Below are 25,647 nucleotides of genomic sequence, written 5' to 3' on the forward strand. Positions count from 1 at the left end.
GTTCAACTCAATTTCTCTTACGGCAATTTTTGGGATTATTCTAGAGGAAATAGGGAGAGTATCTGCTTCCACTCAACATGCAATCGCCTTTTCAACTTTACTGACGAGGAGTACTATCTTGTTATATTGGAAAGAATCTAATCCTCTACTGTTTTCTATTGGCTCACCTCCATTATGTCATATCTAAGCTTGGAGAAAATTAGAAGCTGGACATTTGATACATCGTTTAATTTTGAGCAAGTCTGGTGACCCTTTATTCAATATTTTCATATGATTTAATTTATTTGTTCTTTATTCTCTTTAGGAAAAATCCTTATCTGTGAAGGTTTGGAGGTGACTGGAAGGGTGCCTTTTCTCTTTGTTTTTCTTCTAATTTTATCCTCAATTGGACTGCCCAATCTCTTTTCTTATTCAGTTTAGTGTTTTTTTCCTGCATATAAATAAAATTTTCCAATCTTTTTTAACGATTTATTAAGAGTTGTGTTTTTTTGATTACACTGTATATATAACAGCATAACATTAAACCTATCTGATTTTGACAATATATACTTTTCTTTATTGCTGTTTATGTCTTTTGTATTATCTGTTTGCTAAACCTCTCCACTGATATGTATATTTTTCATTACTGGAAATCAATAAAAACATTGAAAAAATGAAAATGACTGTCCTGGAACAGAATCACTGGCAGGGTCCAGCCGGCCTGAGTTGACTCTCTACTGTACGCTAGGTGTGTTATAAATTCACCAAGTACTGGAGACAGAGTTTAAAATAGAACTGACTTATTTCTCTGATCCAGAATATTAAACTCCAGTCCCATTAAAGATGAATGTGCAGCAGAAGAAACTCCTCCCATGCCCAGTGACCAGGGTGCAGAACTGGGTGTGGTGATCAGCAGCAATAATTTACAAGTCACTCTTCAAATTGCATTCAGCAATGGTGATGAACAAATATCCAGCATGCAGCTTATTTAAAGGTTCTCCCCAGTGTGAATCCAGTAGTGTGTCACAAGGTTAGATGACTGAGTGAATCCTTCCCCACATTCACAGCAGGTGAACGGCCTCTCCCCAGTGTGAACTCAATGATGCACATAAAGTTGAGATGACTGAGAGAATCTCCTCCCAGTGTCTAAGTAGGTGATCAGCCTCTCCCCAGTGTGAACTCGCTGATGTACCTTCAGATGGGATGACCGAGTGAATCCATTCCCACATTCTGAACAGGTGAACGGCTTCTCCCCAGTGTGAACTCGCTGATGTACCAGTAGGTCAGATGACCGAGTAAATCCCTTCCCACATTCTGAGCAGGTGAATGGCCTCTCCCCAGTGTGAACTCGCTGATGTACCAGTAGGTCAGATGACCGAGTGAATCCCTTCCCACATTCTGAGCAGGTGAATGGCCTCTCCCCAGTGTGAACTAACTGATGTACCTTCAGTTTAGATGACTGAGTGAATCCCTTCCCACAGTCTGAGCAGGTGAACGGCCTCTCCCCAGTATGAACTCGCTGATGTACCTTCAGTTGAGATGACCAAGTGAATCCCTTCCCACAGTCTGAGCAGGTAAATGGCCTCTCCCCAGTGTGAACTCTCTGATGTTCCTTCAATTTAAACGACTGTGTGAATCCCTTCCCACATTCTGAGCAGGTGAATGGCCTCTCCCCAGTGTTAACTCGCTGATGTAACTTCAGTTTACATGACCGAGTGAATCCCTTCCCACAGTCTGAGCAGATGAACTGCTTCTCCCCAGTGTGAAATCGCTGATGTACCTTCAGATGGGATGACCGAGTGAATCCCTTCCCACAGTCTGAGCAGGTGAATGGCCTCTCCCCAGTGTGAACTCGCTGATGTACTTTCAGATTAGATGAGTAAGTGAATCCCTTCCCACAGTCCGAGCAGGTGAATGGCCTCTCCCCAGTGTGAACTAACTGATGTTCCTTCAGAGTGGATGACCGAGTGTATCCCTTCCCACAGTTTGAGCAGGTGAATGGCCTCTCCCCAGTGTGAACTAACTGATGTACCTTCAGATGGGATGACCGAGTGAATCCCTTCCCACATTCTGAGCAGGTGAATGGCCTCTCTCCAGTGTGAACTCGCTGATGTACCAGTAGGGTGGATGACTGAGTGAATCCCTTCCCACATTCTGAGCAGGTGAACGGCCGCTCCCCAGTGTGAACTCGCTGGTGAGCCATTAGATCAGATGACTGAGTGAATACTTTCCCACAAATTCAGCAGATGAGCAACCTTTGCCCAGTGTGATCTGACTGCTGTGTCCACAGGTGGGATGACCGACTGAACCCCTTCTCACACACAGAACAGGTGAGTGGCCTTGCCCAGTGTGAACTTGCTGATATACCTTCAGATGAGATGACCGAGTGAATGCACTCCCACTGTCTGAGCAGGTGAAATGATCGGCGTGCCAGTTGGTCAGATGACCAAGTGAATCCCTGTCCACAGTCTGAGCAGGAAGGATGATCGAGTGAATCCCTTGCTCCACTTCTTAAATATCTAGACCGAGACAGCAAAACTGGTATGCTGTGTCTGAATTTCCATAGACAAATTCCTTGTCATTTTTAACCTGTAAAGAAGGACAACATTTCAGATGAGCTCACTTGAGTTGCCAAAGTGTGATCTGATATCACACTGTTACAGTGTAGTTCAACCTAAGTTGGAGAGAGAAATCACCTTCTAACTGGGCAAAGTGTTAGTATCTGGAATGACCATCAAACTCTCTGATGGTCGAGAAGTATGGGGCATTTCTGCCATCTCCAGTCTGTTACTTGGCTCAGTTTGACTCTCTCCATTGGTATTATTCCCCGTTCCCCCTGAGCTGCATGGGTGCCTGGCCCCACAGTAACTGAAACACTCTCACGCAAGTAGCTTTTGTTGACATACAGCTGGGATTTTCTTTTATGTACTATTAATTTAAAGTGCCATAGACTTAATGCCATGTAAATATCTCCTGACCTAGTCTAGTTCCACATTGGAGATAAATGGTTTGTAATTCTGAGAATTAGTTAAAATCCGAGCAGAAGGATATAAATAAAGTAATTTAAACCATTGAATAAAATCAGGCCCAAAATTAAATTTTCTGATGTTTTCAACCCAATCAAAGGCCTTCTCAGCATCTAAGGATGTCACACATTCCAATGTCTCTTTGGAAGGAGAATAAATGACATTTAATAAATGACGAATAGTGAAATGAGAATATTTATCTTTAATAAATCCAGTCTGGTCATTTGAGGTTGTCCTTTGAGTCCTTTGCTCTTTGATCTGGCCTTAGAACACTTAGCTATTGCCTTTAGAGAATCTCAGTGTATCACTGGGATATTAAGGAGAGGTATTATTCACAAAGTTTTGTTCTATGCCGATGACCTACTACTTTATATTTCTAATGTCGAAACTTCTGTGCTTTCTTTACTTTCTTGTTTCAGCCAATTTTCAGGATATAATCTAAATTTACATAAGACTGAACTTCTTCCTTTGAATAATTTGGTACCCATTCATACTAACCTTCCTTTTAAAACTGTAAGAAATCAATTAACCTATTTTGGTGTAATAATTACTAAGATTTATAAGCTATTATTTAAAGGAAGTTTTTTCACTCTATTGGGTTACGTTAAAAGGACACTTTCAAAATGGTTGCCTCTTTCATTATCGTTGATTGGCCGAATCAATTCTATTAAAATGAATCTTACCTAAATTTAAATACCTTTTTTAGGCCTTACCCGTCTTTATTCCGCAATCCTTTTTTGATTTTCTTGACTCTACCCTATCTTCCTATATATGGAAACATAAACTTTCTCGACTAAATAAATTTCATTTTCAAAAAGCAAGAAAGAATGGAGGTTTAGCATGACCAAATTTTATGTTTTATTACTGGGCAGGCAATATATGGAACCTCACATTTTGGTCATACTATATTAACCATGAGGACTGTCCTGTTTGGGTTTCTATGGAAGCTAATTCTGTTCATAAATTCTCTATTATTTCTCTTCTTGGATCTTCACTTCCTTTATTTTTAAGTAAACTAACTGACAGTTTCGTAGTTAAACATACTTTGAGGATTTGGATACAATTTAGAAAATATTTTGTTTTAATGAGACATTCTCTATCAAGTCCTATTTGTTCTAGCTATTTTTTAAACCTTTTTTGATCGATGTAGTTTTTAAAGAATGGGATAGACTGGGTATTAAATGCTTCCAGGATTTGTTAGTTGGAGGAAGTCTTTTCGCTTGAGCAATTGTCAGCTAAATATAGCTTACCAAAAACCTTTTTTTTATATCTGCAATTTAGGGAATTTCTGCAGTCTCAATTGCATACATTTCCAAAAAGTCCAGGTAAGAATTTATTAGATGTAATTTTTAATCTGAAAACTTTTCAGAATGGTTCAATAACCAATATTTATGGCATGCTGTTGAGAATGACAAATGTTCCTTTAGACAAAATTAAAAATCTCTGGGAACAAGATTTGCAGACTTCAATCTCTGAGGAACCTGGAATGAAATTTATAAATTGGTTAATACTTCATCGTTATATGCCTGCCATCCCTTCCTACAATTTAAAGTAGTCCGTAGGGCCCATATGACTAAGGATAAGCTCTCTCATTTTTATTTGGATATGTCTCCCTATTGTGACAGGTGCAACTATGGAGTAGCTTCATTGATTCTTATGTTTCGGATATGGCCGAGGCTTGAAAAATACTGAAAGGAAGTATTTCAAAACTTTTCTGCACTTTTTAAAGTTAATTTTAAGCCTAATCCTTTGACTGCCTTATTTGGTATTGTTGGAGGGCAAGATATGATTTTGGAAATACCTGATCAGTGGCTACGTGATGTTACATCATGCTTAAATTTAGAAAAGATTCGGTGTTCAATTTCTGAATCAAAGACTTTAAAACATAATGGGGACCATTTTTGAATTATTTTCAAAGCATTTGATTTGTTGTTACGTACGGATGTTGGCTCATATTATCATCTAGTTCTTTATAATGATAAGGACGTTTTTCATTTTTTTTCTTTTTTTTACCAAGCAGCTTTTTGTTGGTAGCGGATTAGATTTTTTTTGTATAATGATAAAATTAGAAGATTTCAATATTATGATTTAAGTCAATTTACATGAATATATTCATTAGGCTTTACAATTCAACCGCCAGGACTTAAGAACTTTTTAAAAGCTATTATTAATGCTTTTTGAGTAAGTGATTTAGATGCATATCATATTTTTTTTACTGAGTTAAGTATTGTATGTAATTAGTTTTGCTACAACAAGTGTATGGGACATTGGAAAAAAGGTTGAATTTCCCCATGGGGATGAATAAAGTATCTATCTATCTATCTATGATTATAAGTGTGTTTCTAATATACAGTATTTGGTACCATTTTATCATTTTTTATAGTTTATTAAATATATATATATATATATATATATACACACACAATCAATAAAAATATTGAAAAAAATCTCCGGATCTGGCTGGTGGCACAGTGGCAACAGTGCCGGACTTCAGAATGAACCTGAATTTGAATCCAGCCGGCTCCCCTGCACACTTTCCATCCATGCCGGGTTACGGGCTGCTGATTTCTTTGGAACCACTGCTGTAACTTGCCTCGTACGCGGTTGCCCACGACGCCAGAGAGGCATGGAGGGAAATCGTCCGCTAACCGAAGAAACTCAGGTTGCAGCGTACGTTTCCTTAAATATCTCCCAAAACCATTGCCTCATTCAATTTACTATCTCATCTTGAATGCTAAGTGACTGAACCTTCTTGACCAACCTCCCATTTGTGACTTTGTCAAGTGCCCATGTAGAAAACATCAGCTGCCTTGCCTTCATCCACTTTCCTGATAGCTTTCTCCAGAGACTCTATAAGATTGGTTAGACATGACCTACCATGCACAAAACCATGCTGTCTATCCTTAATCAGTCCACATCGATCCAAATACTTACCGTAGATGTCGGATTATAAGCCACTACTTTTTTCCCACGCTTTGAACAGCTTTGACACTGCGGCCTTTACTACAGTGCGGCTAATGCATGGTTTTATTTCATGCCGCCAAAAACATTTTGCCTCGTAACAGTAGACCAATAAAATTGATGAGTAGTTCACAGAGGTCCAATGAAATTGTACGATAAATCAAGCGCACTTTCACAATTAAATTATTGTAAATCAGTCATTTGTACTCACCCTCATCAACATGGAAAACACTCGAAGAAAAGCATTGTGCTGCCTTTATGGCAGTTATTTAGTTTATAATATTTTCGCTTAGTTATTCATTTGTTAGTATTTTCTAGTTAAAGTTAAAAGTGTTAAGTATATTTGTTTTCTGTACATCCCGGGATACTATGACATCACATCCGGTTTCGCCGCGTCTTGTGGGAAATACCGGTTTGCGATAAATGGGAAGGTGGGTGCGAGCACATTAGCCTAGCGCATTAGACCCGAGCGCATTAGACCCGAACGAAAACGCTGCTTTTAAGTTAAAGGCGATCAATAACTTTTCCTGGTAGGCTGCAGTATATATTTTTTTACCAGTCGTTAGGAGATATTGGAATGTTGTTCGTGCACTGTTCAGTAAAAAAGTATACGCAACGTAATTTGTGTGTTACCGATACGTATGTATATTTAAAAGTAGCCGTGTTAGAGGCACGGTTCGAAAAAAAGCATTTGCAATATGTATTTGTTTATGTTACCATACGGATTTAATTAAAAGTTAAAAAATCCTCACGTGTAATATCTTTCTGTGTAAATATCTCATATTACAACGTGGGACACCTGCGGCCTAAAATCCGGTGCGGCTTGTACAAGTACAAAATTGATTTTCTTTCTAAAATTAGAGCCAGCGGCTTTTAATCAGGTGCGCTCTGTAGTGCGAAATCTACGGTATATATCCGGTTCCTGCTCATATGTTCTAATAACTTTCCCACTACTGATGTCAAGCTCACTAACATAAAGTTTTCTCATTTATCCTTAGAGCCTTTCTTGAACAGCGGATCAACCTTGGCTGTCCTCCAATCCTCCAGTACCTCACCTGTCACTAAGGATGATTTAAATATCTCTGCTTGGACCCCCACAATTTCTGCACTTGTCTTCCACAGGGTCCTGGGGAACAACTTGTCAGGCCCTGGGGATTTATCCATGCTAATTTGCCTTAAGACAGCAAACACCTCCACCTCTGTAATCTGCACAAGGTCCATGAAGTTGATGCTGCTTTGGCTCACTTCTATCGACTCTGTGTCCATCTCCTGAGCAAATACAGATGCAAAACTACTATTTAAAACCTCCCCCATCTATTTTGTCTCCTGTATAGGTCACCATTCTGTTCGTCCAGAGTGGGCATGTTTCTGTTCTGACCTTCTCCACGTTTCTGTGACAGAGAAGCTGGCCAAACTTATTTGGAAGGGAAAAGGTAGGAGTGACAACAGAGCAGCAATGGCTGGAGTTTCTGGGAGCAACTCAGGAGCTGAGTAATCAATACATCCCAAAGACATGGAAACATTGGAAAGGCAGGAGGACTCAACCGTGGCTGAAATGAGAACCCAAAACCAACATAAAAGCCAAAGCGAGGGCAAATAAGCTTTTAGAAACCAAGAGAAGACAACTAAAGAAAGTCAGATGAGCTCAGGGTGTGGGAGTATTATATTGTAGTCATTAATGTGTCTTGGTAGCACCCAACAGCCTGAGGAATTTAGAGGAACAAAATATCCGGGGCCTCGATATCAGTTGAAAACAAAGGTTCCCTGCACCAGTTAACTTTCAACTTTTATTTTGGCAGGCACATACAAACTCTACACCCTCAAAAATTCACTTCTGAAGAATCCCCACTTACCAAGTACTCCTTTGCCAGAAAACAGCCTGTTCCAATCCACACTTGTCAAATCCTTGCAAATACCATAAAGTTGATCTTTCTCCAATTTAGAATCTCAAGAGAGGTCCAGATCTCTGTTTTTCCATATTTTCTTGGAATCTCATGGCATTATGATCACTATACACAAAGTGTTCCCATACACTAATTTCTGTCACCAGGCCTGGATCGTTTCCCAACAGCTTATTGCACACTTCTACGCCGGATGTTTTACGTACTGATTAAGGCTCATTTGACAAACTCGACCCCATCTAGTCCTTTTACAGTATGGGAGTCCCAGTCAATATATGGAAAGTTAAAATCACTTACTATATCAACTATTGCTTCTTGGTGTAGTCTGTGAACTCTCTACAAATTTGTTCCTCTACATCCCTCAGACTGTTGGGTGCAACCAATTCCCAGTAATGCCTACGATATCACAATTCCATGCCCTGGGCTCATCTGGCTTTCCTACGATGCTTCTTGCATCATGACTTCCACAGCTCAACACATTCATCGCACCATGCTCAAGCATTTGATTGCTGACTCTATCTGAGGACTGAACAACATCTGTCTGGTGTGAAGAAAACAACCTCTCCCTCAATGTCAGAAAAACCTCTGACGCTGAGTTTTGTGGTGAGGACGCAGGAAAGGTTTTCTTCTGATGACTCTTCCATGAAGGTCATGTTTGTGCAGGTGTTGCTGCACAGTAGAACAGTGCACCACCACTCCAGAGTCTGCTAAATCTTCCTGAATGTTTTTTTACAGTCAAATGGGGGTTTCGATTTGCCTTTCTAGGAATCCTACGAGTAGTTCTCTCAGAAAGTTTTCTTGGTCTTCCAGACATCAACTTGACCTCCACTGTTCCTGTTAACTGCCATTTCTTAATTACATTGTGAACTGAGGAAACGGCTACCTGAAAACGCTTTGCTATCTTCTTATAGCCTTCTCCTGCTATTTGAGCATCATTTATTTTAACTTTTAGAGTGCTAGGCAGCTGCTTAGAGGAGCCCATGGCTGCTGATTGTTGGGACAAGGTTTGAAGAGTCAGGGTATTTATAAAGCTTTGCGATTTGCATAACCTGGCCTGCCCTAATGATGACTGTGAACAAGCCATTGTCCTAACAAGCTAATTCAGGTCTGAGACCGTGGTAAAATTTAACTGAGAGCTCAAATCTCTTGGGGTGCCCAAACTTTTCCATGGTGCTCCTTTCCTTTTTTTCCCCCCCCCACTCTAAAATTGTACAAAACAGAAATAATACACTAAACTCCTCATGAAGGGTTTCAGCCTGAAACGTCGTCACTACCTCCTCCCATAGATGCTGTCTGGCCTGCTGTGCTCTGCCAGCATTTTGTGTTTTTAATAACACACTAATCTTACTTAAAATGTTGAAAGGAATGTTTTGTGTTTAACTTTATGACTTTTGGAGATCAGTTCACCTTCTACTCACTAAATTATTCACAGTAACAGAATGTTTGACCAGTGGTGCCCAGCTGTTTGCATACCACTGTATTCAATGAGGTGGTGAGCACGGGGTGTGATGGGGGGGGTGAGGAGGAGGACTGACAGGGAGCGAAGAGGGAGAACGTGTGGGGTGAGTGGTAGATTTAGAGAGTGATAAAGAGGGGAAGACAATGATGGATACGGGAGCCAGCAGGGAGAGTGTTTGAGAGAGGGGGGAGGGTGGGAGGTAGGGAGAGAGATAGAGAGGGTGAGAGCTGGAAATGGAGGTTACAGAGTGGTGGAGGTGACTGAGTGAGAGAGACAATTTTGATTGAAGTGAGAGGGTGCATGAGACAGGGGGAGATGGAGAGGGGAAGGCAGAAGGTGAAAGAGAGTGGGAGAATGGTCAAGTAGCAGTGTCACTGAGGCGGATACAGAAGAGGGAAGGGGAGGGTAGAGGTGGGGAGGAAGCAAGAATGATTGAGAGGGGTGATGATATGGAAGGGGTGAGGGAGAGGTGAGATGGCGAGGGAGAGACTGAATAAAAAGGGAGGTCTGGAGTAGAGGGCAGGAGGATGAAGAGGGACTGAGGAGGGAGTGGTGAGGGAAACGGGGTATGTAGACAGGGATGAGGGAGAAATGTGAGAAGATGGTGTGTCTGATTAGAATTGTTAGACTAACTATTTATTCAGTCCCCAGTTGCAGGGTCGTTAATCACATATGTTCACAAGTCACCGAACAAATCCACCGTGGGATTACGGTTCCATGCCTTGAGATTTACTGTGTATGATTCTGGTCAACATATCCAACAGTGGGGAGCTCTAACACGTACGGTTCTGGTCAACATATCTGACAGTGGGGAGTTTCACAGCATACGGGGACCTGCTGCAAATCGCAGTGCAATGCCAACCCCAGCGGATGCTGGTGTTACTCCTGTTCAGTTAGCGGTGAGGAAAGAGTTAATCTCGGGTTTGTGTAAATCGAGGGCCGGTTGCAGTGGGAATGGGCTGGGATCGATCCAGACAGCTGGAGGCACCGGGTTCTCCAGTCTTTTAGATTTGCGCCCGAGTCGGGATTGCGGGATCAGTTTGTTGTGTTTCCCCTCCAGCTTGGGAGGGTGGATGTAGGTGAAGGGGGCCTGTCTATGTGTCGGTGTGGGGTGAATGGTCAGAAGGGTGTGGGGCCACTGGTGGGACGGAGGGGGGTTTGGGTACTGTGGGTGATCGGATGTAACATGACCTGAGTGGATGTGCAAGGGGTAAATTACGTTGTCAACGAGGGTGGATCTGGTCCATTGAATCAGACAGCTCAGCTCACGTGTCCTGTCAGGAGCCACAATTCTCTCATCATCTTAATCACTGACTAATCTTTCTGTTAACATTGAGTTTGTTACAGAGCCCCAGGGTCTGCAAACAGATGATTGGTAAGAGGCAGAGTGTTATGGTGACTGCCTGTTTCTTGGACTCGAGTCCCGTGCTTAGTGACTTTCCCAGGGGTTACGCCCATTGCTATGTCAATAATTTAGTTGAGAAAGTACAGGGTATGGGGAGAGAGTTTGCAGCAAGTTCAAACAATTAATCTTTTTGAAAGACAGTCAGCATAAACACTCCCCTCTCTTTCCCTCCCCCACTCAGAACTGACCAAAAGCTACATCAGAGGATGCAAGATCTTGAACTGAGTAACCACTGTGAGGGAATGGGAGTGGTTTCAAAGGGCTGGGCTGCTGGAAGCACATTACCAGACCTGGAGTCATTGCAACTGGGTCTGACAGAGGCATAACTGGTTCTTCTGGACACATTCAGTCTCACTCCAACTATTTCCTACCTTCCTTTGTACAGGTATGTAATGTCTAAAGGACCAGTGTTTGAGTAAATGAGACCTACCAAACTTTCTCCTGACTGAATCACTGGAATCTCCGAGTCAGATGGGTTCTCTCCAGTTGATGCTCTCAATCCTCGGGCTGGTTCACTTGTTGCTGTTCCCTCGTCTTCAGTCGTGGTTTGCCTCCAGTTGGGGTTTTTCTTCAAATAAATCTCTCACCACAGGTCTAACTTTAACCAGAGAGACAATGAAGCACATTAATAATGAAAAGGAGAACCAAACATTTCTGCGTAATGTTACTAAGAACAAAACTCTCTGAAATTTAAACACTGAAGGCAGATTTAATGATCTCAGTGAACAATCTTTTATTGTCCCTCACATGTCACAGACGATATGGGATAAGAAGGAGCATTCATTCAGTCATGGTAAGACATAATACACAGGAACAGAATTAGGTGATTCAATCCATCTGGTCTGCCCACCATTCAACCACGGCTGATTATCATTCCAACACCATATTCCTGTCTTCCTCCTGTAACCCTGAAGCTACTCAGCAATCATGAATATATTAATCTCTGTCATAAATATACCCAAATGGCAGCCTCAATCAACTTCTGCGGCAACAAATTCCACAGATCAGACATCTTTTAGCCAAAAAATTCTTCTCATCTCAGTTTTAAAGGGAAGCATCTTTATTCTGAAACTGTGCTGTAAGATCACAGACTCTGCGTCTATTGGAAACATCCTCACCATGTCCACTGTATCTAGGCTTTTCAGCATTCAGTAGGTTTACTTAACCATACATCTCCCACCACCCCCACCGTCCCTCTGAACTCCATTGAGCACAGGTTCAGAACCATCAGAGACTTGCAGAGACTCCAACGGAGGCCTACAAACTATCACAGCCATTTTCATTTCCAGGTTAAAACAGGTCCAGTTCATGAAATGTAAACCAAGAAATAAAAAGAAACTGGAATTACCAGAAACACTCAGCAGGTAAGGGACAGCTTACAATACAACTCAATTAATAACATTTCATCAGAATGACTTCAAACATTTTTAGTTTTTAGTGTAGATCTCCAGCACAGCTACCTGATTTCCACTGTGTGACAGTGAGGGGGGGGGGGTGGATTTCCAAACACAGTTTGAACACCAAACTCAGGGTCTATTTCTACTGTTTAAACATGGAACAGCCCATTTACTCACAGCCGAGACAAAGCACATTTCCAAACCTCCCAAATGGTTGCTCTCCTCCCGTTAACATTTATCACTTCCAAAATACAATATTTTCTATTCGTATAGATGTGATAATAATTTATGTAAAGATTCAAGCTTCTTTAAATTTTTATATATTTAAAGACTAAACAGGATCTGTAAAGGTCTAACCATGTAACACCCGACGTGTGAGGATATTGTGAGTATCGACACTCACAGGTACACTTCCTGTCCAACCATTTCTGCGAGAGAAACGGTACAAGGCAGAGTTGCCAACCTACAGCTTTTGAGACTAATATTCACCAATATTCATGGCTTTAGCAATAGTTCATCAGACGTTCTTTTTTCATACTTGATTACTTGGTTCCAATTTAGGGGCTAAAAGTGTAAAAAAATGAATTGTTTTATTTCTGTTATTTTTATACCTCTGAGTAACACTGCTAAGGTTACTGTCGATGCAATGCTCCTCAGACAGGATGAAGAGGTCAATACTCCCCAATGCCATTAGACTTTGCAATTCAACTGCCAGGACTTAAGAACTTCTTTAAAGCTATTATTAATGTTTTTTTTTGATTTAGTGATTTAGATGCATATCATATTATTACTGAGTTAAGGATTGTATGTAATGAGTTTCTGCTACAACAAGTGTATGGGACATTGGAAAAAATGTTGAATTTCCCCATGGGGATGAATAAAGTATCTATCTATCTATCTATCTATCTAAGCGCTGCGGGCCCTGCCGTCTGCTCCGACTCAGTCGTATTAGTAAGGCTACATCTGTGGTGGTCCGTGGATTACTCGCTAAGACTAAAGTACATTTTTCTCACTAACAACCCTTTGACTTCTAAGCAAAGTTATTTTACTTGCTTGATAATTATATTCTATGATAATCAGTTAAGTGCAACTGTGTAATACTTTGTCATATTATTAAATTAAGTATTCTATGTTTAATTGTACCAGTTATACACTGAAATGTAGTGAGAGGCTATAACCTTGTTAATGTCTTAGCTATCACTATATTTCTGTGGAGCTCTGGAATTCATATATTTCTTTCATCTTGGTTTACTGCTTGACATTATAAGAAGCCCTATATATGTCACACACAATTTGTGTACCTGCTCATTAAATGAATGGGGCAAGAAAGTTGCCCAGTACATGAAATGAGCATGTACACAATTTGGGTCTCACAAACTTGGGGTGATTAATAAGTTCGTGGCCTAAGGTGGAAGGATTGAATTTTACAAAACCTAGCAATTTTCAATTATCTGAAACAGAAATACCACAAAAGTTATTAACTTCAAACTTTCTGCATAATCACTCAAAGAGTTGAACTGCACGTGCAGGTACCGAGAGCTGTATAACTTCAAGCCTTCTAACTTAGGCCACGACCTTATCAATCATCGCCACCCGCCCGCCGCCACAACCCCCCCCCCCCATACAGCTCAGGCAAAAAAAAATTGCCACTGCACCCCTGCTCCAGCTGTCCGGCAGAGCTCGGGCCCGGCCCTTTCCCAATGCAACCGGCCCCCAAGTTACACAACACCGGGATCATTCCCTACTCACCCCTGCTCGAATCAGAGAACCGCCAAACAGCGGCAGTCCGCACCGCGCATGCGTTCACAGGCGTTTCTCCGCAGCGCCACCGGTGGCCGGAGGTCTGCACATCGTTGCCGATGGCTGGAGATCCATACAGCGCCACAAGTGGCCGGAGGCGGGAGGGACAACGGAGAGGTAAATCACAAACACGACAAAGTCTGCAGATCCTGGAAATCCAAAGCAACACAAACAAAATGCTGGCCGAACACAGCAGGCCGGGTAGCAACGGGAATGGAAATAGGAATGAAAATGTTTGGACACCGGGAAGTCCCGCTCGGAACGGGTAGTTCAAAGGTTAGTTTATTATTAAAGCAGGTATCCATAAATAACGATGCTTTTTTTTTCTCTCCAGAGAACCACGAAACAAAGAAAGAGCATGAAAGTCGTTCACAGAGAAAAATCAAACTTCTACCCCACCCCCCGGATCAAGAAGAACGGGATCCCAATCATCAAACCCCAAAACCCATCCCTCCGCACAAAAGGGAACAATAATATCGACCCCCGATAAAAAAAAAACACTCCTACCCCGCACAACTGCGGAGGAGCCGGTGTCACCAGTGTAGAGGCGGACGCATCGGGAGCACCGGACACAACGGGCGACCCCGGAAGATTCACAGGTGAAATGTCGCCTCACCTGAAAGGATGTTTGGACAACGGAGAGGGTTCGACCGTCTGGCCCTTTCACTGTGACACCCCGAACTCCACATCAAATCCGTCCAAACGAATCTGGGTGAACTTTAATGACCAATAAATATAATTCCTCTCAGCGATCAGCTGTCTGAATGATTCCCTGACTCTGAGAGGAAGGGGTATCTATGGTCCACACTGTCAGGGTGTTGAGTTTACCAGGAGACAAAGACTGCAGGGACAGGAGGAGGAGTATAGGAAACTGATACAGGACTTTGTGATATGGTGTAACTCAAACTACCTGCGTCTCAATATCACCAAGACCAAGGAGATGGTGGTGGACTTTAGGAGATCTAGGCCTCATATGGAGCCAGTGATCATTAATGGAGAATGTCTGGAGCAGGTTAAGACCTACATGTATCTGGGAGTACAGTTAGACGAGAAGCTAGACTGGACTGCCAACACAGATGCCTTGTGCAGGAAGGCACAGAGTCGACTGTACTTCCTTAGAAGGTTGGCGTCATTCAATGTCTGCAGTGAGATGCTGAAGATGTTCTATAGGTCAGTTGTTGAGAGCGCCCTCTTCTTTGTGGTGGCGTGTTGGGGAGGAAGCATTAAGAAGAAGGACGCCTCACGTCTTAATAAGCTGGTAAGGAAGGCGGGCTCTGTCGTGGGCAAAGTACTGGAGAGTTTAACATCGGTAGCTGAGCGAAGGGCGCTGAGTAGGCTACGGTCAATTATGGAAAACCCTGAACATCCTCTACATAGCACCATCCAGAGACAGAGAAGCAGCTTCAGCGACAGGTTACTATCGATGCAATGCTCCTCAGACAGGATGAAGAGGTCAATACTCCCCAATGCCATTAGACTTTACAATTCAACTGCCAGGACTTAAGAACTTTTTTTTTAAAGCTATTATTAATGCTTTTTTTGAGTTAGTGATTTAGATGCATAACATATTATTACTGAGTTAAGTATTGTATGTAATTAGTTTTTGCTACTACAAGTGTATGGGACATTGGAAAAAATGTTGAATTTCCCCATGGGGATGAATAAAGTATGTATCTATCTATCTATCTATCTATCTATCTATCTATCTATCTATCTATCTATCTATCTATCTATCTATCTATCTTTCTGTTGACTAATACACTGTGTGTGGACCCCACTGGCAATTCTGGTGTTGTGACCCGAATAGAGACAAACACCACGCTGCCCACTCCACCAACAACACGGCACAGCCGGACACATAACAGGGGACTTTACATCCCACAACACTGGATTCAGTGATGAAACCCGTGATTAATGTTGTTGTCCCACTGAAAAGTCCATTAAGGTGCTTTTAAATGCCAGCGCTCTCCCACAGGTGACGTCACACATGGGCTCCCCCACCGGGATCTGCCCTCACGTGCGCGTGGGTTTCGTCACCCACGCGCTGCTGTGCTCGAGCTTTATCGGTTGAACGGCTGGGCTACTAATCACGTGACCAGCCCCTTCCCCACCGCTGTCAACAGAGGATTCAGAAGCTGCGCTATTCTCATTGGTGCGAAGCGATGTCAATCACTGGTTACAACCAGTCGCGGAGGCGGACAGGCCGAGTGGACGTTACTCCGCTGAGTTCGTCTCCCGCTCGAGCGCCGACCGCCTCCTCAGAGCGGAGAAAACCTCAAAGTAAATGTTCGCTTTCTGATTTATTTCCATTTCTCTCCGAGGGAAGTTGGGGGCTTTTGTGAAGCGTCTCCTGTGGCCGGAGTCTGATGTATCGCTGAGAGGTAGGAGGAGACCGCTCGGCCCGTCGGTTTGATGCCGGTTCCCCGGGGAGGGAGGGAGAGGGGGGATTTTATTGAAAGGATGAAGATGTTGAGAGAGGGGGCGGACAGGATGTTTGTCCCGGTGGGGACAGGAGGGGCTCATCTGTGGAAATGTCTGAGCCCACTGTGGCGTCGAGCAGAGGGATTCTCCACATTAGGGGGCAAACACCGGCAGACTGTTGCCCTGCAAGCGGGGCCAATGGTCCGGGCAAAGTGACAATTATTTGTGCTTTGTTGAGATTGTACCTGGAATATGGTGTAAAATCCCGCTCCCCACACTAACACGGGTTATACAGACCAAAGGACAAACTGCCGGAGCAACTCAGTGGGTCGGACAGCATCTGTGGAGGGAAATGGACCGTCAACATTTCGGGCTGAGACCCTCCCTCTGGACTGAGAGTGGACGGGAAATAGTCAGAGAAAAGAGGTGAGGGGTGGGGATGGGGCAAAAGCTGGGGAGTGAGAGGTGGATCCAGGTGAGGGTGAGGTGGGAAGGTGGAAAAAGTGACAGGGGTGGGAGGTGAGTAGTTGGGGCAACACGGGGCTGCAGAAGATGGAAATTAATTCCATAGAGGATGAACAAAGAGGTTAGAGAGTATTTGTTACAGAGAGTGCAATGAAGATTCACCAGACTGATCCCTGGGGTGGTGGGGTCATCATATGAAGAAAGATCAAATGTGATAACCTTTCATTTAGAGAATCGAGGACTGAGTGGTGAACACATTGAAATGCACAACATCATTACCGGTTCAACCAGGGATCCCAGTCTCTGAAAAAGGGGTGGACTGTCCGGGACTCAGATGAGGGGAGATGTCTCCACTCCAAGGGTGGTGAATGTCTGTAAATGTCTGTAAAACGGCAGATGTGTGGAGACCGAAGGGATCAAGGAAATGAGGATCGGACTGAAACATGTGGCTGAGATGGGAGAGCAGCCGCCATCTTCTTGATAGTTAGAGGGGCCGAATGGCCACCTCCTGCAGTTTCTCTCTTGATGTTTCAGTGTTGCTGTCCAGTGAGGCCGGAGGAATGTGAATAGAAATTAGTGTTTATAAACATAGACTGATTTACATCAAACCTGCACAATTCTGGTTTGGATCTAAAATGTTTGTCGGACTGGCATGGGATTCGAACCCATAACCCCAACCCAGGGAGGTGGAGGGATGGGACGGGAATATATGGAGGGAAAATGTTAAAATTGTACCCGGTGTAAATATGGAATAATATGGGAAATGCGGTGGGGAGGTCGGGCGGAGTGTGAGGGGCGAGGAGCGGAGTCACCAGGTCACGTGGAAGACCCTCCAGTCGTCACGTGATCCCGTTTTACCGCGGATCTGCAGCATCTGCAGCACACACAAAATGCTGGTGGAACACAGTAGGCCAGGCAGCATCTATAGAGAGAAGCTCTGTCGACGTTTCAGGCCGAGACCCTTCGTCAGGACTAACTGAAAGGAAAGATAGTAAGAGATTTGAAAGTACGGGGGAAAGGGAAAATGCGAAATGATAGAAGAAGACCGGAGGGGGTGGGGAGAAGCCAAGAGCTGGAAAGGTGATTGGTGAAAGTGATACAGAGCTGGAGAAGGGAAAGTATCATGGGGCGGGAGGCCTGGGGAGAAAGAAAGAGGGAGGGGGGCACCAGAGGGAGATGGAGAACAGGCAGAGTGACGGGCAGAAAGAGAGAAAAAAAGGAGGGTGGAAAAAAACTAAATATATCAGGGATGGGGTAAGAAGGGGAGGAGGGGCATTAACGGAAGTTAGAGAAGTGAATGATCATGCCATCAGGTTGGAGGCTACCCAGTCGGTAGATGTTATTGTTCCTCCAACCTGAGTGTGGATTCATCTTGACAGTAGAGGAGGCCATGGATAGACATATCAGAATGGGAATGGGACGTGGAATTAAAATGCGTGGCCACTGGGGAATCCTGCTTTCCTTGGCAGACAGAGCGTAGGTGTTCAGCGAAACGGTCTCCCAGTCTGCGTCGGGTCTCACCAATATATAAAAGGCCACACCGGGAGCACCGGACGCAGTATACCACACCAGCCGACTCACAGGTGAAGTGTCGCCTCACCTGGAAGGACTGTCTGGGGCCCTGAATGGTGGTGAGGGAGGAAGTGTAAGGGCAGGTGTAGCAGTTGTTCTGCTTACAAGGATAAGTGCCAGGAGGGAGATCGGTGGGGAGGGATGGGGGGACAAGGGAGTTGGATAGGGAGCGATCCCTGCGGAAAGCAGAAAGGGAATGTGGAGGGAAAGATGTGCTTCATCGTGGGATCCCATCGGAGGTGGTGGAAGTTACTGAGAATTATACGTTGGACCCAGAGGCTAGTGGGGTGGTAGGTGAGGACAAGGGGAACCCTATCCCGAGTCGGGTGGTGGGCAGATGGGGTGAGGGCAGATGTGCGGGAAATGGGAGAGATGCGTTTCAGAGCAGAAGTAATGACAGACAGACAGGTAGACATACTTTATTGATCCCGAGGGAAATTGGGTTTCGCTACAGACGCACCACCAAGAATAGTGAAGAAATATAGCAATATAAAACTATAAATAATTAAATAATAATAAGTTAATCATGCCAAGTGGAAATAAGTCCAGGACCAGCCTATTGTCTCAGGGTGTCTGACACTCCGGGGGAGGAGTTGTAAAGTTTGATGGCCACAGGCAGGAATGACGTCCTATGACGCTCAGTGTTGCATCTCGGTGGAATGGGTCTCTGGCTGAATGTACTTCTGTGCCTAACCAGTACATTATGGAGTGGATGGGAGTCATTGTCAAAGATGGCATGCAACTTGGACAGCATCCGCTTTTCATACACCACCGTCAGAGCCCCTTTGTTTAAAAAAGGAAGACATTTCCTTCGTCCTGGAATGAAAAGCCTCATCCTGAGAGCAGATGCGGCAGAGACGGAGGTATTGCGAGAAGGGGATAGCATTTTTGCAAGAGACAGGGTGGGAAGAGGAATAGTCCAGGTAGCTGTGAGAGTCTGTAGGCTTGTAGTAGATATCAGTAGATAGGCCGTCTCCAGAGATGGAGACAGAAAGATCAAGAAAGGGGAGGGAGGTGTCGGAAATAGACCAGGTAAATTTGAGGACAGGGTGAAAGTTGGAGGCAAAGTTAATGAAGTCAACGAGCTCAGCATGCGTGCAGAAGGCAACGCCAATGCAGTCGTCGATGTAGCGAAGGAAAAGAGGGGGACGGATACCCGTATAGACTTGGAACATGGACTGTTCCACAAAGCCAACAAAAAGGCAGGCATAACTGGGACCCATGCGGGTGCCCATGGCTACACCCTTGGTTTGGAGGAAGTGGCAGGAGCCAAAAGAGAAATTATTGAGAGTAAGAACTAATTCCGCTGGACGGAGGAGAGTGGTGGTAGAGGGGAATTGTTTAGGTCTGGAATCCAAAAAGAAGCGGAGAGCTTTGAGACCGTCCAGGTGGGGGATGGAGGTATAGAGGGACTGGACGTCCATGGATAAAATAAGGCGGTGGAGGCGAGGGAACTTAAAATCATTGAAAAAATTCAAAGCGTGAGAAGTGTCACGAACATTGGTGGGAAGGGATTGAACAAGGGGGGATAAGACAGCGTCAAGGTATGCAGAAATGAGTTCGGTGTGGCAGGAGCAATCTGAGACAATGGGTCTACCTGGACAGGCGGGTTTGTGGATCTGCAGCTGCGTTCCGAGGCCCCGCCCACTTACCTGGTGACGGGCGGGCGACATCGCGCATGCTCAGTACGGGAAGGGCGGCGGTGTTTTTCGTTCTTTGTTGAAGCGGGTCGGCCGTGGGATCGAGATCGGGATCGGGAGGGGGTCCTCACCCTCGCCCCCTGGGCTGGGGAGCCGGGGACGGATTATTCTCTGCGGGGCGACGACAACAGTTTCATTTCGGTGAGTATTGAAGCAGGTCCGGAGCGGGGAGGTCCCGAATTCAAACAAGAGAACTGGAGAATAAAAGGTGGGGGTGGGGAAGGGAGAGAGAAACACAAGGTGATCGGTGAAACCTGAAGGGGGAGGGAATGAACTTTCCCGAACTGGCGGCCTCGCCTCGCTTCCTTCACAGAATCTGCCGGGGTCGGTCCGGGTTGTGAGACCTTCACACCGAACCGTCTGAGATGAGCCGCCGCTCAGCCCCTGGTCCTATTAGCAGGATGAAGTAAAACATATTTCGATATTGTTACTGACGGAGAATCGTATAACTTGTGTTCCGTGTGTTATCTGAATGTACTTGCCTGTGATGCTGCCACAAGTCAGTGTTTCTCTGTACCTGTACCTTCCCGTACTTGTGCACTTGGCAATAAATTCAACAGGACCTGAGAAATCTCAGTGAGATTTGATTAGTGATGATCATCTTGGCAGCTCGGTAGGTGGAATGACTGAGACAGTATACTGTTAAATGCAAAACCCTGAACAGTGTTGATGATCAGAGGGATCTTAGACTCCAAGTTCATCGCTCCCTGAAAGAGACTGCACTGATTGATCGGGTGGTTAAGAAGGCAAATGGCATGGTTGTCTTTATTAGTTGAAGCATTGAGTTCAAAAGTCGGGAAGTTGTGCTGCAGCTTTATAAAACTAGTTAGACCACATCTGGAATGTTTCATACAGATCTGGTCGCCCCCATTCTCGGAAGGATGTCGGGGCTTTGGAGAGGGCGCAGAAGAGGTTTACCAGGACACTGCCTGGATTAGAGGGCATGAGCTATAACGAGAGGCTGGACAAACTTGTGTTGTTTTCTCCAGAGCGGCGCAGGCTGGGGTGAGACTGGATGGACATTTATACGATTATGAGAGGGATAGAGTGGATAGACGATATATTTTTCCCCAGGGTTGAAATTTCTAAGATAAGAGGCCAGCCATTTGAGGTGAGGGGGGTAGGTTAATGAAGATATGAGGGGCGTGTATGTTGTTCCTCACCGAGTCTGCTGGGTCGGTCACTGGAATTTGCTCCCTGGGGTGACCCTCCGCTCTGACGCAGTAATCACCCTGTGCATGCTGACAGTCGCCGCCCCCCCCCGTCCCCCGGATCGATGGTGGTTTTTCTCCCCGTTCGTTGTTGAAACGATATATATATACCTTCGGGCCGGGAGCCGGGGGAAAAATCAGATTCCCGTCGGTGAGTACTGAGGCCAGTGTCGAGTCGGCAGTGAGTCCCGGTAACTTCCCGAACTGTCGGCCATTTACTCATTTTCCAACTATCTGGTCGTGGAGTGGGGCTGAGGAGGGGGAAAAGGGTCACCCTGATTGAACGCCGGAGCAGAGTCGATGGGCCAAACGGCCTAATTCTGCTCCTATGTCCTGTGGAGCCGGTTTATTGTCGGGGAGACACGGCCACCGATCACGGTATCCTGTTTTCCGCTCTTATTCTGCCGCAGATCTGCAGCCTGCGGGTTTTTCCCGAGGCCCCCCCCCCCCCCGGTCGATGTGAAAATCGCATTGCGCATACTCACAGTCGGCGGAATGCAGTGATTTTTGGCCGGCGGAGTGCAGTCACCGTTTTGTGCTGACGTGGATTTGTTGGAGAAATCTAATATTGGCCAATGAGTCCCGTTAACTTCCCGAACTGTCGACTTCGCCTCGCTTCCTGGAACTTCTCAAAACTTTTTTCACTTCAGATAAACCGCTTTTAAGCCTGGGGATATGTATCTTCTCCCTAATGGGGGTGGGTGAGAAAAGGGAATGCCCAGGTTCTGGGGATCTTTGATTTTACTAAGGGAGTGGGAAGTCCAGAAGGAGTTCACGTAGGGGAGACTAGTTTCTGTGATGAGCTGATCTGTGTCCGTAACTCTGCAGTTCCTTGCAGCCATGGGCAAAGCAGTCACCATACCAATGTGACTTCTGGTTTGTTCCAGCTTTGTTATTTTCAGATCTTTTATACAGTAGTATTGTGGTGAGCATTTGGTCCATAATGACAGATGAGGCAGTTCATTGAACTCAATAACAGTTTTATCGTGATAAACACAAAATAGACCAGCAGGCACGACCCCAAGAGTGAACCCAACCAGTCTCATACAGACAGGGGAGGCGACCATCACACACCCTGGTTACAGTTAGTGTGACCCAGAAATACACAAGCAAGTAACTGTATAATCCAAGCTAAATGGTAACAATAAATGAACTGGAACATCCCATCATAATCCCACAAAAGCATTTTAATACAAGAACAATAAACAGTGCTGTTCATTAGAAATGTAGGGGCGGGCTGTTGACCAACCCCTCCTCCTGAAGACCATCAGTGATCATCCTTGATCCCTTCTCCCAGCTGATCCCATCTGCTCATTCCCCGCCCATCCTGTTCAACCTCTGTCCAGTCTGTATCCCATCACCTCAATGATATATATCAATAATCTTGTTCAACCTCTGTCCAGTCTGTATCCCACCACCTCAATGATATATATCAACCATCTTGTTCAACCTCTGTCCAGTCTGTATCCCACCACCTCAATGATATATATCAACCATCTTGTTCAATCTCTGTCCAGTCTGTATCCCTCCAACTCAATGATATATATCAACCATCTTGTTCAACCTCTGTCCAGCCCCTATCCCACCAACTCAAATATATATATCAACCATCTTGTTCAACCTCTGTCCAGTCTGTATCCCACCACCACAATGATATATATCAACGATCTTGTTCAACCTGTCCAGTCTGTATCCCTCCACCTCAATGATATATATCAACCATCTTGTTCAATCTCTGTCCAGTCTGTGTCCCTCCACCTCAATGATATATATCAACCATCTTGTTCAAACTCTGTCCAGTCTGTATCCCACCACCTCAATGATATATATCAACCATCTTGTTCAACCTCTGTCCATTCTGTATTCCACCACCTCAATGATATATATCAACCATCTTGTTCAACCTCGGTCCAGCCTGTATCCCACCACCTCAATGATATATATCAACCATCTTGTTCAACCTCTGTCCATTCTGTATCCCACCACCTCAAATTTATATATCAACCATCTTGTTCAACCTCTGTCCAGTCTGTATGCCACCACCTCAATGATATATATCAACCATCTTGTTCAACCTCTGTCCAGCCTGTATCCCACCACCTCAATGATATATATCAACCATCATGTTCAACCTCTGTCCAGTCTGTATCCCTCCACCTCAATGATATATATCAACCATCTAGTTCAACCTCTGTCCAGCCTGTATCCCTCCACCTCAATGATATATATCAATAATCTTGTTCAACCTCTGTCCAGCCCCTATCCCACCACCTCAAATATATATATCAACCATCTTGTTCAACCTCTGTCCAGTCTGCATCCCACCACCTCAATGAGATATATCAACCATCTTGTTCAACCTCTGTCCAGTCTGTATCCCTCCACCTCAATGATATATATCAACCATCTTGTTCAATCTCTGTCCAGTCTGTGTCCCTCCACATCAATGATATATATCCACCATCTTGTTCAACCTCTGTCCAGCCCCTATCCCACCACCTCAAATTTATATATCAACCATCTTGTTCAACCTCTGTCCAGTCTGTATTCCATCACCTCAATGATATAGATCAACCATCTTGTTCAACCTCTGTCCAGTCTGTATCCCTCCACCTCAATGATATATATCAAACATCTTGTTCAACCTCTGTCCAGTCTGTATCCCTCCACCTCAATGATATATATCAACCATCTTGTTCAACCTCTGTCCAGTCTGTATCCCTCGACCTCAATGATATATATCAACCATCTTGTTCAACCTCTGTCCAGCCTGTATCCCACCACCTCAATGATATATATCAACCATCTTGTTCAACCTCTGTCCATTCTGTATCCCACCACCTCAAATTTATATATCAACCATCTTGTTCAACCTCTGTCCAGTCTGTATGCCACCACCTCCATGATATATATCAACCATCTTGTTCAACATCTGTCCAGCCTGTATCCCACCACCTCAATGATACATATCAACGATCTTGTTCAACCTCTGTCCAGTCTGTATCCCTCCACCTCAATGATATATATCAACCATCTTGTTCAATCTCTGTCCAGTCTGTATCCCTCCAACTCAATGATATATATCAACCATTTTGTTCAACCTCTGTCCAGCCCCTATCCCACCACCTCAAATATATATATCAACCATCTTGTTCAACCTCTGTCCAGTCTGTATCCCACCACCACAATGATATATATCAACCATCTTGTTCAACCTCTGTCCAGCCCCTATCCCACCACCTCAAATATATATATCAACCATCTTGTTCAACCTCTGTCCAGTCTGTGTGCCACCACCTCAATGATATATATCAACCATCTTGTTCAACCTCTGTCCAGTCTGTATCCCACCACCTCAATGATATATATCAACCATCATGTTCAACCTCTGTCCAGTCTGTATCCCTCCACCTCAATGATATATATCAACCATCTTGTTCAACCTCTGTCCAGCCTGTATCCCTCCACCTCAATGATATATATCAACCATCTTGTTCAACCTCTGTCCAGCCCCTATCCCACCACCTCAAATATATATATCAACCATCTTGTTCAACCTCTGTCCAGTCTGTATGCCATCACCTCAATGATATATATCAACCATCTTGTTCAACCTCTGTCCAGTCTGTATCCCATCACCTCAATGATATATATCAAACATCTTGTTCAATCTCTGTCCAGTCTGTATCCCTCCACCTCAATGATATATATCAACCATCTTGTTCAAACTCTGTCCAACCCCTATCCCACCACCTCAAATATATATATCAACCATCTTGTTCAACCTCTGTCCAGTCTGTATCCCACCACCTCAATGATATATATCAACCATCTTGTTCAACCTGTCCAGTCTGTATCCCTCCACCTCAATGATATATATCAACCATCTTGTTCAATCTCTGTTCAGTCTGTGTCCCTCCACCTCAATGATATATATCAACCATCTTGTTCAACCTCTGTCTATTCTGTATTCCACCACCTCAATGATATATATCAACCATCTTGTTCAACCTCTGTCCAGCCTGTATCTCACCACCTCAATGATATATATCAACCATCTTGTTCAACCTCTGTCCATTCTGTATCCCACCACCTCAAATTGATATATCAACCATCTTGTTCAACCTCTGTCCAGTCTTTATGCCACCACCTCCATGATATATATCAACCATCTTGTTCAACATCTCTCCAGCCTGTATCCCACCACCTCAATGATATATATCAACCATCTTGTTCAACGTCTGTCCAGTCTGTATCCCTCCACCTCAATGATATATATCAACCATCTTGTTGAATCTCTGTCCAGTCTGTATCCCTCCAACTCAATGATATATATCAACCATCTTGTTC

At 44.3% G+C, this 25,647-nt stretch overlaps 1 protein-coding gene and 1 long non-coding RNA gene across 7 annotated transcripts in view; one reads left to right on the forward strand and one right to left on the reverse strand.

The window, feature by feature from the left end:
* Nucleotides 1–2,141: 2,141 nt before the first annotated feature.
* LOC140724358 (uncharacterized) lies at nucleotides 2,142–13,916 on the reverse strand. Its single transcript, XR_012098109.1, has 3 exons — nucleotides 13,878–13,916; nucleotides 11,162–11,329; nucleotides 2,142–2,568 (listed from the first exon to the last, which is right to left on the reverse strand). It is a non-coding gene; the product is annotated as an uncharacterized lncRNA (long non-coding RNA).
* Nucleotides 13,917–20,080: 6,164 nt separating this feature from the next.
* The window catches only part of LOC140724354 (NACHT, LRR and PYD domains-containing protein 3-like), a 67,331-nt gene continuing 61,764 nt past the window's right edge, over nucleotides 20,081–25,647 (forward strand). For all 6 annotated transcript variants that reach the window (XR_012098106.1, XR_012098107.1, XM_073038805.1 and 3 more), the window contains exon 1: nucleotides 20,081–20,227. The gene's annotated coding sequence lies outside the window, so the exon portion shown is untranslated. The remainder of the gene's footprint in view (nucleotides 20,228–25,647) is intronic.

This window comes from Hemitrygon akajei, unplaced genomic scaffold (assembly GCF_048418815.1).
Source record: "Hemitrygon akajei unplaced genomic scaffold, sHemAka1.3 Scf000196, whole genome shotgun sequence".
NCBI classification, from domain to species: domain Eukaryota; kingdom Metazoa; phylum Chordata; class Chondrichthyes; order Myliobatiformes; family Dasyatidae; genus Hemitrygon; species Hemitrygon akajei.